Here is a 5,000-nt window from a genome sequence, read left to right on the forward strand (position 1 = left end):
GTATACAAATACATTGCGGTTTATTCCTACTTTCAATACTAAAGTTTCAAACTTTCCCCCTTTTCAGTAATGATCTATAAACTTTTCAGGTAAGTTACGATTTAGTAAACTTTCTGGGTCAGGTCTAACATCGGGGGTAGGGGGGTGGGGGGGCAAGAGTACATTAAGTTAAACGAAAGAAAAAGACAGAGGGAGAGAAATAAAGAGGGCGAGAGAGAGGGGGGGAAATGTTTATGACTTTGACAAGTTTATTGAGACAAAAGGTTACATCTTAAAAGGCTGTGGTAACGTAGGTTATCCTCACCCTTATCTTCATAAGTCCCTTTGTGGGCTCACAGTTCTCATATAAAAAAAAAAATAGGTTTATTACCAGATAATAACATCAAATACAAATATTTAGAGTCAAAGGTCTATAAAAGCGAAAGATCATAGCACAGGCTGTGAGGTACTGTAGGCGACCCGTGTTTATTTGCTGTTTATTTGCGGACAGGCGCTCAGGTCGTCCCCGCGTTACCTAAACATATCGGCGCACGAGTATAGTGTAAACGAACTGTTCACTGTCTTTCACATTTAGTGAAATGTCTCTGAAATGTAAACAATAATATTTTGAGGCTCCACTATGCTTTGTCGTGTCCTTATATTCTCTAGCATATCTCGAATGCTTGCCCACTCGTCTTGCGCAAGTTCCTATTTATTCAAGATTTTTTTTTCTTGGTCGTCACACCAGCAGGAGGGACCTGAAAGCCGCAGAGGTTGTTCCTCCCACTACACTCGCTGTTATTTTTCTTTCCTTTCCCTCAATAGTTATTTTACAATCTGGATTTTGCTCCTTCGCAGGACATGCTTGTTCAATTTCTTTTATAGCCTCCTCCCCCTCTTTTTGTTGTTCGGTTTCTCCGCTCGTTACTTTCCATTCTATGACGTCCATTCTCTGCATCAGTGTCTGCAGCATCCGGGTCATTTCGGATATTTCCTTCCCAGCAAAATCCAGATCACTCCTCCGCGGCACTTCCTTCACTTCCTGCACCCGCGGAGGGCCCTTCACCCAGGCATTGGGGACTGCAGCCGTCGCCTCCCTCGGCACCTCTGGCCGCGTGGTGACCGGCCCTTTCCATTTTCTGCAACTCCTTGCTGGGGAACCGCCGAAGCAATCTTGAATTGTGGTCTCGCCCTGCATGCAAGAGACCCGGCATTGTGGCAGCCTCCGCAGTTGCAGCAGCAAGGCGTAACCCTTTCCCCCTTTTCAATCTTGGCCCGGCAGACCCTTGAGTCATGTGTCCTGCCACAGAACCGGCATCGAGCATCCTGTTGACAGGCCCACGACTCGTCATCCAGCAGAAAGTCTGGGTCTAGTATGATTGGATATTGCAAAATTTCACCTTAGTGAACTTTTCCCCAGCCTTTGGGACAGTCATCAATGTCCCTGGTATCCCTGAGTCGTCAGGGTCTGCTCCGCCTGGCCTGCCCGCACCGTGAGATACGGCCTCCCTTTCCCTTCCTTCATCAACGGCTCGAAATCAGCGTGGTCCCGACCCAACTGAGGGCCCACCTTAATTTCTCCAAGAAACTCATGGCGCAGTCCTGTGGAAATTGCAGTCGCTTCCTGTCGTTCACACCGGCAACATTCTGGGCTGCTGCTTCGTTTCCGTCGTTCTTCTTCCTGCTCTCCCGCTCGCATCCGTTCTCGTCACTCGTGTCTACGTTCCCATCACTTCCCTCTCACGGGACCCACTTCCACTAGCAACACTAGCCATGCTGATACCTTGGGAGGAGGTGACCCGCTCCCTGTCCGAGGTCAGATAGGGGCGAGTAAACACAGGATTCAGGGGACCTCACTCCTACTTCTACGAGTGATACATCATGACTGGAGAGAGGGAGAGAGAGGGGAGAGAGAGAGACAGACAGAGGGAGAGAGAGAGAGAAAGAGGGAGAGGGAGAGAGAGTGTGAGAGAAGAAAGGAGAATGAGAAAAAAAGAGGAAGTGTGAGAAGGAGAGAGAAGGGGGAAGAGCAAGAGGGAGAGAGAGAAGGGGGAGGAGAAAGAGAGACACAGAGAAGCGGGAGAGAGAGAAGGAGGGAGAAGGAGAGAGCAAGAAAATATCAAACGGGATCAAAAGAAAAGATCTGAATAATGACAAAAAAAATCTAAGTAAACGTAATACACTTATTTGACACTGCGAGCGATATAACGTTGATTCCAGTTAATCAATAAGCATCACAATAGAAGACGAAAAAGAATATTGATAATCACTCTGCCATTCAAAAAAGGATTTTTTAACGAAATTTCCTTCAAAAGCTTTGGTCAACAATGATTCAGCGGAAATAATTCTTAAAGGATTTCATTTTAATTATTATTAGCACAAATCACTATTTAGATTATCTGCGAACGAGTCTTTCTCTCTCTCTCTCTCTCTCTCTCTCTCTCTCTCTCTCTCTCTCTCTCAGTCTCTCTCTTTTTTTTCTTCTGTCTCAGTCTTCTCAGTCTCAACCTGTCTCTCTCTGTCTTTCTCAGTCTTCTTTCTCAATCTCAGCCTCTCTCTCTCTCTCTCTCTCTCTCTCTCTCTCTCTCTCTCTCTCTCTCTCTCTCTCTCTCTCTCTCTCTCTCTCTCTCTCTCTTTTTCTTTCATCTCAGTCTCTCTCTCTCTCTCAGTCTCAACCCGTCTCGTCTTTCTCACAGTCTCTCACTTCCTCAATCTCAGCCTCTCTCTCTCTCTCTCTCTCTCTCTCTCTCTCTCTCTCTCTCTCTCTCTCTCTCTCTCTCTCTCTCTCTCTCTCTCTCTCTTTCTTTTCTGTCTCAGTCTCTCTCTCTCTCTCAGCCTCAACCTGTCTCTGCCTTTCTGCCCTCTCTCTTTCTCAATCAGCCTCTCTCTCTCTCTCTCTCTCTCTCTCTCTCTCTCTCTCTCTCTCTCTCTTTCTCTCTCTCTCTCTTTCAGTCTCTCTCTCTCTCTCTCTTTCTCTTTCTGTCTCACTCTCATCTCTCTCAGTCTCAACCTGTCTCTCTCTGTCTTTCTCAGTCTCTCTCTTTCCTCAATCTGAGCCTCTCTCTCTCTCTCTCTCTCTCTCTCTCTCTCTCTCTCTCTCTCTCTCTCTCTCTCTCTCTCTCTCTCTCTCTCTCTCTCTCTCTCTCTCTCTCTCTCTCTCTCTCTCTCTCTCTCTCTACCTTGCTATTACTTATTTTACCTTTTCCACACATTACCTATATTTTATCCCGGAAATGAAAAAGCTTCTTTTATTAGACCCCCCCCCCTCCCACCCACCCCATTCTCTCTACCTCGTTGCATCGTCTTAACATTTTCTCAAGAACTTTAGATCTTCTTGTATTTTTTTTTCAGTCCTGATTTTAGCTGATTTTTTTTTATCATTATCAATTAATCCAAACATTAGAGAGTACTTTCTTAATCGCGCTCATTAACTTTTCATTCATCATCTTATTGCATTATTATCCACGTTATCTGTACAGTTTTGTTTTTTAATCTTCTTCTTCTTCTTCGTTATTTTTTCGTCATTCCGCTCTATAATGTATTTCTTGTGTTTATTCGCTTATTCCTCTATCCGTATGTTTGGTTGTTTTTATACATTTATTCATTTATTATTCAAATTTAAGCTTTATTTCCTCTTATTTTATCGTAACTCATTGACAAAATTTTTGTTTAATTCATCTAGGTATTCGTTATCTATTGACTAACCAATCTATCTATTTATCTATTTATTCGTTTATATATTTGATAATTCATTAATACATCCATTATCTTCTTTTATATTGCAATATTTTGCGACTTTTTTGAGATATTGATTTATTTTCTTCAAACGAATATTATTCATACTTTATCCACCTAAGACCTTCATTTTAACCCTTCTAGTTAATTACAATTATTTACCACACCGTATTACATATATAAAAAATAACGTACACATGAAACATAAAACATACTGGATTACGAACAGCAAAATAAGAGAATAAAATCTTACTTCAACATAGTAACTTAAACCCAAGCATACATGTCATATTTTAACACAAAGGATAAATATACAACGTAAGTACAAAGATAGGATAATTCTCTGTAAATGGATAATGCAAAACGGATATTTCAGTAATACGAGAGAGAAAGAGATTGATTTTCTACAGTCACCCCTGTCATAGAAATTTAGCGCTGGTTAGACATTCGTGGTGTGAGAGTTGGTCGCTTGGAATACAAACAAACACAAATATAGGAAAGCGAGTGTATTATAGGAGAGAATAATGGGATTGAACGAGTAGATGAACACCAAAATAAACACTTTGATATGATAAGCACCGTGGTTAAGTTGACGCTAAGAGATACACCTTGATATAAGGAACACCACGAATACCAGAAGCATCTTGATATGATAAACTCCCTGGTTAAGTTAAAACCAAAATAAACACCTTGATATAAGAAAGACCACGATAAAATAAACACCGGAAGGAACACCTAGGTATAAGAAACACCACGATAAAACGAACACTTTGGTATGATAAACCACCTTGGTTTAGTTAAAGCTGAGAGAATTCTTAATTCTAAAAACACCACAATAAAACGAAGACCAGAAGAAACACTTTGATATGATAAATTCCATGATTAAGTGAACACCGGTATACACACCTTGATATAATAAATACCGTGATAGGATACACCCCAAGTTAACACCAGTACCAAAACACCAAGATAAACACCATGCTAAAGTAAATACCAATGGTGGAATAAACATCAAATTAACACCATGAATAAGTTGAACACAAAAATAAACAACAGTGATAATAGAAACGCCAAATGGATATGACTGTTAGTTAAAAAGCGTGATAAGTTAAACACAAAAGGTAGAGACAAAAAATATAATGACAAAATCAACACCAAAATTTACACCGATAATGAAACAGACGACATGGCAACCGTCACGTGACCTTGATCGGAGCGTACACCTGAGCAAGGGGGAGGGGGGATGGGGGGGAGTCGGGGTCCTTCATGTAATCTTAGGAAGGAGT

Source organism: Penaeus vannamei, chromosome 40 (genome assembly GCF_042767895.1).
Source record: "Penaeus vannamei isolate JL-2024 chromosome 40, ASM4276789v1, whole genome shotgun sequence".
NCBI lineage: Eukaryota > Metazoa > Arthropoda > Malacostraca > Decapoda > Penaeidae > Penaeus > Penaeus vannamei.